The following is an 11,528-nucleotide window of genomic DNA, read 5'->3' as shown; positions in this document are numbered from 1 at the left end:
CAGAAATTACAGGGGATGTAGGAGCTGAAAGAGATCTTATAGAACTTATAGAAGTTTCCATATGAGAAAATATAAGTATTTATAGGTAAAAAGATTTGTCCAGGAACTCATGCCAGGGGAGTAGCAAAACTCCATGCAGATCTAGGATTCTTGAACATCTACCATTTGCCCTCAATGAAGGATAATATTATCCTCCTAGGGACAGTGCCACTAGGGAGAATCTGGAATGTGTAGGGGCCTATATGATCCTAATACAGTGACTGGGAATGCTCCTGTCGTATGAACTAGGCATCCTAACTGTTCCACATTGTTCAGGGTGCTCTTCCCAAAGATGCCAATGGGGTTCCCATGGAAAAACATTGACATCACGAACCCTCCCTTCACCACACCAGGCTGGTTTCTGTGGTCATTTTCCCTGAGGACATCCATGAGCACTAGAGTTACCAATATCTTTATGATCCTGATGCTTCTCTGCAATGCTTGCCTAAACCTGTCAAGGGTCAATTCCTCTTTTCTTTCTGTTCCCTGCCAAAGAATGAATTCCCTTTCTCTGAGTGCCAAGAGGAGTAACTTCAAAATAGATCCCAAGGTTCAAACAGCCTCATATCCATACCATGTAGGAAAGTCTTGCAATATCTCCAAACTTTGTGAACATATGTTAGATTCAGTCCCGCCTCTTGTGTATTGCTTTAGGACATATAAGGACATTCCAGATATAATTTTTGCTTCAACTGTGAAGATGTGACATCAGCATATATTATACTAGAACTGAGTCCTCAACATCAACTTGCCTCTTGTTAACTTAAAACTCAGAATGAGTCATTTTATGTATTCCAGACCCAGAGGACATTCCCAATGATCACCACTACTCCCTTTAGTTGGAAAGAGCTATCTGTGGCCATTTGGTTCCTATAGTCTTTCCCCCTTTGCCAAGCAGTGTCTTCATCTAGGCAGAGTCCTTTCATGTTCAAAGCAATGTCAGTCTATAATTGGAGAGCTTTCAGTGTCACCATTGATGATATCATCTTACTTTAAAATAACCTACATCTGGGGCCTCCCTGGTGGCACAAGGGGTTAAGACACAACCTATGAAGCTATCCACAGCCACTGCAGCATGAGTTTGATGCCTGGCCAGGGAGCTACCCGCATAGCACAGCAGACCTCTCCTGACTAGCCCGCTGCTCCCCTCAGCAGTGTATTTCAGCTGATCTGCCTGTTCTGTTCCCCCTCTCCCCTAAACCTCTGCCAGTTCTTGTATGCATAAATAAACAAATCTTTTTAAAAAATAAAATAAAATAACCTACATCTTAAAAGATACTTAGTTCCTACCTGGCAGGAAGGACTAAGCCCCAGGGACTAAGCAGGGTCTGCTGCAACCTGAACATCATGGAGAGGGTTACAATCTAACAGATACAAACAACACAGCTGCCATATTGAGTAATTATCAGCCCCCAACTTCTCCCTGGACTAAACACACCAAGAACTACTAGAGAGAATTTAATGAAAAATAAGGATTTACATTACAAAGTAGGGACAAAAAGAATGTGTAGCTTTAAACTTGAAGTTATAAATAATAAGTAAGGACGTCTTACCTCTTGATAGCTATAACTACCCCCCCCAAAGCTTGTAAATAAGTGAGAGAATATTTGTTCTCATATAACTGAGTTTTCCCCAACTCTTCCACACTCAACTGTGTTTGAATAAAATAACTGCGCTGCAGATTATTTATTCAATTTGCATTTGCCCATTATTTAACCGGATGATGTTTACTGCTAGATGCTGGGATTGCCAGGAAGGCAGGCTTATACGCAGTGCTCAGGCACCACTTGCAAGAGGCAAATTAAGGGCCTCCCTGTTGGCTCAAGCGGTTGAGCGCAGTGCTGTGAAGCTGTCCGCAGCCTCTGCAGCGCTGTTCGATCGCGGCCAACTGGGGAGGGTCCCACATGGCACGGCAGACCTCTCCTGTCTTGCCAGACCTCTCCTGTCTGCCCACTGCTCCCCTCAGCAGTGTATTTCTTCAGTCTGCCTGTTCTGCTCCCCGCTCTGTCTCTGGTGAATCCTCTCATCCTCCCGCGCATCTGGCCTGTACCCCAGCTCTTGTATAAATAAAAAAATAAATCTTTAAAAAAAAAAGAGGCAAATTAACGGGAACAATTGGAAATGCGTAGTATAATTAAGGCAATACAGGGAACTATATCAGCCCCTAAGAATTAATAAAAAGAAGCACTGAATCAAGTCATCAGATTTTTCAAACTGGAATGGGGGACAGGAAATGTTTTCATCCTTCAGCAGGACACTCTCCTTGCATAAAGAAGAAAAGTAGAGGGCCTCCCCTGGTGGTGCAACGGTTGAGCGCTGGGCTGTGAGGCTGCCCGCAGCCTCTGCAGCGCTGGTTCGTTCCCCAGCTGCAAGCGAGGGTCCCACAAAAAAAAAAGAAAAAAAAGAAGAAGAAGAAAAGTAGAGAGACTCCTCTCCTGTTTCACAGCCCCTATTCCACACAGATTGAGACTCTGCACATGGCCACTTGGCTCTCTGTTACAGGGGACCACAGAAGGAACAAAACACCCCTCGGGGCATTGTGGATATCAGGGTGATCTGGCCCTGGCCATTTGCTGTGGATAAGGGGCCAGGGTGATGGAGCCAACTGGTTGGCTTTTGCCTCCCACTTTCTGTGCTCTCTCACTCTGTCAGAAAATATGGTTCTCAGAAGCAAAAGGAATGCTTTGCTGTACCTACCTGTCTTATGACTTATTTGGGAGCCATCCAGAGACAGAGGAAGGACTTTCCTAGCCAGTAACTACAAATAAGTCTTCCTGTTTACAACCCCAAAAGCAAGTTAATAATTTTGTAATATATCTAATTTCAGTCAGCTGAAAGTACTTCAGCGATTGTATTCAGTTGAAATTCTGAAATCAATTCAAACATGACACTATTTCATGACCAAGTTACCATTTCCTAAGAATGTAGTGGTAATTTTAATGAATTAAAATAGTTTACTAAATAATTCAAAAGTTAAAATGCCATATGACTAACCACAAAAAAGCAGAAAAATATTTTGTTAAAAGTTAATAGCCCTTCCTGTTAAAAACTCTAGGAACTACAAGTTAAAAGGCATTTCCTTAATAATAAAGGACAGCTTTCTCAAATCAATACCAACATCAAATTAATGATAAGACTGTGTTTATGTTAAAAGCCAGGGATTTCCCACTACCACCACTGATCACCACTATTACTCAAAATTTTCCATTGACTTTGTTGCTAAAAAAATAGGACAAGAAATAGAACTAGGTTTAGGTATTACGTATGAAGAGAAAACTATCAAGCAGGAGAAGATACATCCATTTAATGCCATTCCTTTCCATTTGCCCCTGGTGTTAGATCTATTTCTCTGAGTCAGTTTGTGTTTATGTCTAACCCAAGTCTCTGAAGATTTGTATTGGGATTGTTTTTAAATAAAATTTTATGGAGTTACAGCTCTATATAAATTTTGGGGGATCATCTTCAGCTCTATGCCTGTGTAAACCTAGTCCTCTCAACATCAAAGTTCCAGTGCCATCCCCACCACCAGGTACACACCCTCTGCCTTCCCTCACACCCTCCTTCTCTCCCTCTGGGATTCGACTTGGGATTTTTTTCCCCCCAAACACTAAGTATTGAATGGGAAAAGAGAGAGAAGTCATTTGGGCCTCAGGTATTCAAAGTGCTTCTTTGGAACACAAGTATTAATAATATATTGGGAAAACAGTTTTGTAGTTAAAAAAGCTGGGTGAATTTTACAAAAAACAGGACTTTTTTTTTCCTGAAAGACATTTCAGAACCTAGTTTACAGCTCTGTGTCATGAACATCCAACAGGGAGCACGGTGCACACTGTCCCTATCTGTATATGACCACAGAAATGCTCTTTTCCCTTTTTCTCTGAAGTATCTCAAGGGGTTAGTGTGCCATAAAATATTTTGAGGAAGACTCTTCTATAAGCCTGATCCAAATCAACATGTGAATGTGTATCTGTAACCCTATCTATCTGTAGGTTTCTACATAACTTAACCTTAACCTCTCATTTCCCAGGTGAGAATGCTGAGGCCCAGAGAGAGGAAGTGACCCGCTAGAGGCCTTTCAAAGCCATTGGGTAGCCAAGCAAGGCCAAAGAGCCATTTCCCCCTCTCAGTTCACGTTCACTGGTGCCTGGGAGGTACCAGTACAGCTTTCTCTAGTATCAGTTGCCCAGTAGGGTGAGGTGCCGGTTTGCCGGAACAGCCGGAACAAAACACCACAGACTGTTGCTTAAACGACAGAGATTTATTTTCTCACAGTTCTGGAGGCTACAAGTCCAGGACCGAGGTGTCAGCATGTTTGGTTTCTCCTGAGGCCTCTCTCCTCAGCTCGCAGATGGCAGCCTTCTCCCTGTGTCCTCCCATGGTCTTTGTTCTGCTCATGCCCATCTCCTTTCCTGAGATGGACACCAGTCATATTGGATTAGGGACCATCCATACGACTTTTTTTTTTTTTTAACCTTACTTACCTTTTTAAAGACCTGTTTCCAAATGTAGCCACATCTGATGCACTGGGAGTTCACATCTGACTCTTGAACACAACTCCTCCCATAGCAGTTCCATTTCCTCAGTATCTGCAGTGCCCTCTGCCTTTCTCAGTCACAGAGTACATCTCACTGGATATATACAAGTACATATCTTCTCCCCACTAATCTATGAAAATTTAGTAATAGAAACTATGTTTTTATTATTTTTTTAAGTTTTTTATTAATTTTTTTACATCATTATTCATTTTTAAACAATATTTGCTTCCTCCCACTCCCTCAGGTATAGTCCCCATAGAGTTAGAAATTATGTTTTTATTGCTATCAAATAGTACAGCTCCTAGAATGCTCCAGATGTTCAATGAGTGTCTGTGGCATCATGAACTGCGAAGTCAGGGGAGCTTAACCTGTACTCCACCACTTCCAGCAGGGCCATCACTGAGACAAACAGGATAATAAGCACCTTGTAAGGTTTTGGTGAGAATTCAATAAAAGATATCCCTGGCAACATGCCTAGCACAAAAGGAGGTCTATAAGTGCTAATTAAATCTAAGGTTGTATCTGGTTCCCAGATATCTATAAAAAACTAATTAATAAATAGTGATTGCAAAGGCTTTGTAATTCAAATGCTTTACAAAAACAAAAACAAAGAGGCATGCTGATTCAAACCACATGGATACATAAAGGATTTGCTATCAACGACAATATCTGTAAATTTTGTCTCACAAGTTTAGGTCAATTTCAAATCTAGGTAAATAAAAGTCATTTAGCTAAGGACCCTTTTTTACTCCTGGCATGTCATGGAAGACACGATGTGACACCTTCTTGGGCAAAATAATGAACAAAACAATGCCCTCTAGAGGGATGGAATGTTGCGCTTTTGTGGGATATCCCAGGTCTAGATGCCGCAGTTGTCAAAGAATTTTTTAAAACATTTATGTTATTCAAGGAAAACATTTTGTTCTCGTTAGTCAGAGACTTTTTTTTTTTTTAAAGATTTATTTATTTATTTATACAAGCACTGTGTACAGTCAGAAGCACGGGAGGGTGAGAGAATTCACCAGAGCCAGAGCAAGGAACAGAACAGGCAAAAGGACCGAGGTACACTGCTGAGGGGAGCAGCCGGCAGCAGGAGAGGTCTGCGCGCCATGTGGGACCCTTGCCCCGGCAGCTGGGGATCTAACCGGCGATCGAACAGGAGCTGCAGAGGCTGTGGGCAGCTTCTCAACCCAGCGCTCAACCGCTGCACCACCAGGGAGGCCCTAATCAGAGACATTTTTACAGTCAAGACAAATCAAGCTCAGGCCATAAGAAAAATCTCTGGAGGCACAGAAATCTACTTGCCCTATATATGTCATCTGTTGCTCTAACAAGGACCCTACTTGTGCTGCTCAGAACCCGCACTGTGAGGAGAGAGCTCCCTTCTGGCCCCAACTGCTCCCCTTTTGGTCTATCCCCAAGTCACACTCCCAACGACTAAGTACAGTGGGGGTACTAATAGGGCTTTCTCTTGTGATACGCGGTCTCCCTTCACAATGACTTGGAGCCAGGACGCCCCATCTGACTGATCACACTTAGCTATCACTGCACTCTGAGCCTCTCCCTGCTCATCCTTCCTCCCCTCTCTCTGCCTCAGAGGTCAGCCTGCATCCCCCTCTTCTTTATCCTTCAACAGCATTTCACCCAGTAAATCCCTCTACATCTAATTCCATCTTTGCAGCTACTTCTCAGAGGACTGGAATGAACACTCCTGTAGCCCCCAAGGTTTAATTGCTTAAAACAAGGAGCATTTCTTTTGACATAAGTCCACAGATTGACTGGGCAGTACTTCTGGCCTGAATTCAGCCAGGTAGATCCCAGCTGGGTTTACTAGATTACCCTAGAAGCCCAGTGAATGAATGTCTGTGGTGTACCTTCAGTGGTGGGTCATCTGGGTATGGAATGCTCTACGATGATCTCAGCTGGGCTGCTTCAATCTTCTGTATATGATCTCTCATACTTCTACTATGTACATGGCTTTCTCTCAGGAAATAAAGTGTAGTGCTCAAACCTCTCAAAATCTGAACTTGAAACTGACATAAACTTACTTCCACTGCATTCAGTTGGTAAATGTCACTCAAGAGGTCAATCCAGATTTAAGGAAGAGGAACCAAACCCCACTTCTTGATAGCATGGACATTGCCAATGGCATGGTAGTAAAGCGGGGTAAGGAATTGCAGCCTTTCTTACAATCAATTTCTCACACCCTCTTCTACTGTTATCCCCAAACATATACCCTGCAGAACTTTGCATGCAGATGTGTCCAGTTGGCCTGTCTGGTCTTCATTTGGGCTTAGCCAGCCTTCACAAGGCTAGCCTTCTCCCAGACAGAACTCCCAGCTGGTGTGAGCCATGTTTAAGCAGTAAATGCAGACTTCAGGAGCTGCTCCTAGGGGTAGATGTTGAAAAAGTTTACTCTGAATATAACAAGTCTCCTTCCCGTCTGTTCCTGTCACCCCTCATCAGTTTCAGGTCAGGAATGCTAAAAGAAAACAGGGCACAGAAGCATTTGAACTCCACCTGACTTTCCCAAGGAGCAAACTGACAATTAGGACCAGGGCTTGCATCAAAAAAGAGCAACCCAGCATGCAGTCTGTCTAATTAGTCATATGAACAGAGAGCTTCCCCTCCACTTCCTTTAGAACATTCACTTGTCAGATCTCATAAGGGAAGTTTCACTCCCTGATGTGCTATTGAAAGGGGACTTGGTATAGGTAGCTTCACATTAGCACTGAGTGCCCCTCACAGCACCAAAAATGTTCCTCTGAATACAGCTTTTAGGTTTCTTTTTGACTCTGGAGCTGCAAATGAATTTGTGAAGTGACGCTTTTAATTATATCTCAATGATGGACTGGTAAAGAAAAGCAAGCACACTGTTACGGGTTCAAATCCACGTCTTTTTAAATGCTTCATCTCATGTGAAAGGAAAACTGAACAAGAGGAAGGATTCAGGTGAAGACTGGGCATGGTCTGCTAATCCTGGGAACTGAATTGTTTAGGCTTCTGCACTTGATAATTTTTTCCCCTTAAAACGTTTTAGTGCCACTGAAAGACCCCAAGTCTGTCATCAGAAATTAGAGGAGACATTCACACAGCACCTTTCTCCAGGCATTGCAGGAACCCTACTTTAGAGGGTCATTCACCCAGATCCAAACCTCTTAGAAGACAGTCCTGACTGGGTGTGAGGTCTTGTTTGCCTGGATTCTCACAGCAGTGTGGCCTAACTTCCTACTGTGTATCCGCATTTGCTTCATTTCATTGCTTTTTGAGCAGGCTACAGCTCTCTCTGCAGGTAACTCCTGTTCCAAGCACATTGTGACCACATGACTATTAATGTGATCTGAGTCACTTATTTTCATGTTTGGAGTTCATGTGCACATATATAAAATAACTCTCTACTGTTGCCACATGCACACAAGCATGCTTTTACTTTCTTATTAAATTATAGAGCAAAGAGGCATTCAGCGTGTGTAATGGCACAAAGAATGAGAGGTGGAACATAAGGTTTGTTTCCTCTGGTCTCCCTTCACTTTCCCAACTCTCTCATTCCCATCTGAGAAAGAAACCCTTTTATTGGTGATTCTGGCTTACTCAACTGGGTGATAAACTTCTTTAGGAAGGATTCTCGGGCAACGCTTCCACAACTCCCTGGTGTCTGCAGTGCATATTACCTTACTGAGACCATTTCATTCCATATCCAACTGTGTGTGCCCTGGGACACAGAGCTGTTGAAACAGCTGTGCAGCCCAGACATCTGCAGGTGCTCACTACATCTTTGCACAGGAAGACTGAAAGGGAAGCCGCCATGCATAGATGAGACTTAATTATTGCTGCAAAGGAATCCTATACCCTGACACTTTGCCATAGCACTGCCCATTGTTTGGGAATGGTTTGCCATTGTGGGCCTGTCCAAAGTGGGTGAGTCGCTCAAATGCTAAGATGCTCTCATTATGAAATAGCCTGGTGGCGACTCCTCAGAACAGCATTAAGTGGGGCACCAGGGATCAGCATGGCTTTTCACATTTGGACCCTGATGCCCCCCTGGCCCAGGAGAGTGATCCACATTGGGGATGGAACTTCTCAAAGGGGAAGTTCACACCACTGCTCCCATTTGCTCATCAGTCACTCAGCCTCCCACCCACCCCTGGGATCTGGCCAACTATTCTCACAAACTCTTCTCTAAAGGTCATCAATTACCTCCCAAATTACCAAGTCAAATGACCCTTTTCTCTGAAGATTTTGCTGCTTTTAGCTCCCTTTTGCAGTCTTGAAATGGTCTGTTCAGTGGACAAAAGTTATCCTCTTTCCTGGGCCATCCCATTGCTTGCCTGCTCAGTAGACCTGATGTAGTTTTGCAGAGTGTGGGGTCCTTGGGTTCACTCTGGGAAAGGTTTCACCAGAGCTCCTGTTTCAGTGGCACATGGCCAGTTTCCCAGGTGTGTTTCTCCACGAGACAGAGACATTAGTTATATTTAAAGAGCAGGTTTATTAGGGAAAGGAAAAAGGGATAGGTTTTGCTAAGAGAGGCCTGCATGGTTGCAGACAGGCGGCCTTGACAGGTCATGGGCAGGCAGGAAGCTGCCACCCTGCAGAGGGAGAGAGTTTTGGTGAAAAGAGTCACCTGCACAGTCACAGGTGGGCAGTGGGAGTGCTGCCCCGAGCCTGTGCAGAGACTGCATTGATATAGTGCTTTTTTCTTTGGGAGGGGTCACTCCTCCGTGGAGTGGCCTGCTTGTTGCCAATGTTGGGTAACAGGCAAAACTGGAAAGGGACCAGAGATTCCAGGATGGGCCCAATCTCCATATCTTTACCCTCAGGTCTGTGCTCCACTCTCTATAGCATCTGATCCTGCTTGGGTCTTGTGCCTTGTGATAAGGCACTGGTGCCTAAGGGTCCGACTTCTACAGCTGGGTTAATGGTCCTGTTATTCCCCTCGACCCCCACCTCTTGTGTGAGTCAGGTTTTAGTCTTGTAAGGCCTCCTTTCCACTTTTTCTATTCTTGTCCTCCATCAGACCCGTAAGTAAAATTTTCATGAATCCATATACAAAATTGACATGGTGGTATATAAAGAGATTACTCATAGGACTTTTTCTCATCCAGTCTGGTCAGGATACTCCATGGATTTACCTTTACTGCCCAAATACTTCAGCCAATACTAACATCTGTGGGACCATAAATGCTTAGTTCACCATAATGTTTTTAACCAAAGAACTTATTTCATTGTGAGCAAAATTCAGCAATGGAATTACTCTCATAGAACTTAATGATCTTTCACTATATCCCTTCACTCAGAAGCACTTGAACTGATAAAATGGTGGAATGGTTTATTGCAGATACAGCTACAGCTCTAACTGGGAGAAAAACACCCTGCATGACTGATGCGCTGTATTAATTTTTTATTGCTACTGTAAAAAATTATCATCAACTTAGTGACTTAATTAATGCATCTTATAGTTCTGCAGGTCAGAAATCTGACACTGTTCTTTTCTGTGTTGTCTTTGGTAGAACTGTGTTCCTTTCTGCAGGATCTAGTTAATATCAACTCCCTTGCCTTTTCCAAGCCTTTGGAGGCTCTCTGCATTTATTGGCTCATTGTTTCCTCCCTTATTCTTTAAACTTAGTAAAGGGAGAGTTGAGTCCTTCTCATATCTCATAACCTTGCTTCCATCATTCGCATATCCGGGCTGATTATCTTCTGCCTTTCTCTTCTAAATTTAAGGCCCACCTGGACAATTCAGGATAATCTACCTATCTTACTCCATCTGTAATGTTAATTTTCCTTTGCTGTGTAGGCTAACATATTCATAGATTCCAGGGATTAGGACATGGCATCCTTGTATGGGACATGGGCATTATTCTGCCTAGTGCATTTGCTATCTTCATAAGACAGCAAATGGGATCTGATTTCACAATGATTTCACCAACACAGGGCATTGTTTCTCCAGCCATATCATGATCAGACATGAAGGAGTAGAAGCTGAGCAGCACCCGCTCTACATTTAGTTGAAGAATGTTAGTTTCCCTATCCCAAGACCTTGAGCTAACTTTCTTCAGAGGACTTTGTTCCCAAGGGAGGAACTCTTCCACTAAGACACAACCATGATTCTATTGAATTCTGCTCCTCATGGCATTGAGGAAAGAGTAAGAGATTAAATCATGTTGCTTCTCATGAATTCCTTTTCTCCTCATGCTACACAATAGATTTGTTAATTGTGTGCAATGGTTTGTCAAGGGCAACATCTGCATCAAAAAAATATTTTGTCAGTCAGAAAGAGAAAGTGATTTCTCATTTGTGGAATATAAATAACCAAAGAAAACAAACTGGCAGAAACACAACAAAAATAACTATTAGACTCTGTGAAAATTCTGGTAGTTAACAGTGTGAACAGGGGACAGAAGAAGGTAGACAGCAGGTAAGGTATTGGCACCAGAGCTTTAATGGATGGGACATATACAAGTTGAAGTGTGAAGTTGTACCCTCAAACTTAAATATTTTTGTATATGAATGGCAAATCAATAAAATCTTGGTGGGGAAAAAACACATTTTTTTAGGTTAAATTACTATATATTGATATTTTTCTTATCAAATCTATACTGATGGGTAAAGAAATGTGTGCCCAAGAGATTTTCTTGTCAAGTTCTCTCTTGTTAAAACAATTTGTCACTGGTACCTCTATTACTTTCACCTCCCAGTAAAACCTGTATAAGATCTCTATTGCTGAATAACAAATAATCCCAAAACTTAACACTGGCTTGTGATAAACACATTACTGAAATAAGAAAGGAGGGGTAATACAGTTTGCTGAAATCAGTATGCCTAGACCACTGCCTTCCTGTGCAATGAGGTCTTTATAAGCATCTGCCTGGAGATTAACCAACAAGTAAATAATCCTCTGCCATAATATTAGATGGTTAATAGTATTTTTAAGACTTTAGTATTAATCCTTTGTTG

The sequence above is a fragment of the Talpa europaea genome (genome assembly GCF_964194135.1).
Source record: "Talpa europaea genome assembly, chromosome: 3".
NCBI classification, from domain to species: Eukaryota; Metazoa; Chordata; class Mammalia; order Eulipotyphla; family Talpidae; genus Talpa; species Talpa europaea.
Note: the sequence above shows the minus strand (reverse complement) of the source record.